The sequence below is a fragment of the Tupaia chinensis genome, unplaced genomic scaffold (genome assembly GCF_000334495.1).
Source record: "Tupaia chinensis unplaced genomic scaffold, TupChi_1.0 Scaffold000401_1, whole genome shotgun sequence".
Taxonomy (NCBI): domain Eukaryota; kingdom Metazoa; phylum Chordata; class Mammalia; order Scandentia; family Tupaiidae; genus Tupaia; species Tupaia belangeri.
The window spans coordinates 25,252-25,634 of NW_006159903.1; positions in this window are offsets into that span (position 1 = coordinate 25,252).

The window sequence follows — 383 nt, forward strand, 5'->3', positions numbered from 1 at the left end:
AAGAGGGAAAATGAGAAATCATGTCCAAGTAGTATGGCAGTCCTTTCTCCACTCTAGTCAGTATTCAGAGCACAAGTAACCAGTGTGTTTTTCAAGTTATTGGGTTTGGAACTCTAACCACAGAATCGGCTATGTGGGGCCCTGCACTTTAAGCACTCTTTCACCTATTGGCCAAAATATTTATAATTTTGTTTAAATAGTTCTATCTGTATTGACAAAGATTCTTTGATTGACCATAATTTAGCCAGGCTTCTTAAACTTTACCAAGATCTGTTTGTGGACTTTTCTATGAATTCAAGGTAGGTGGGTTTGAGCAGAATCCCCCTTAGACCTAAGGTTACTTCATAGTGATGTGCAATGCACTGACCAGCACCTTGCTGCAT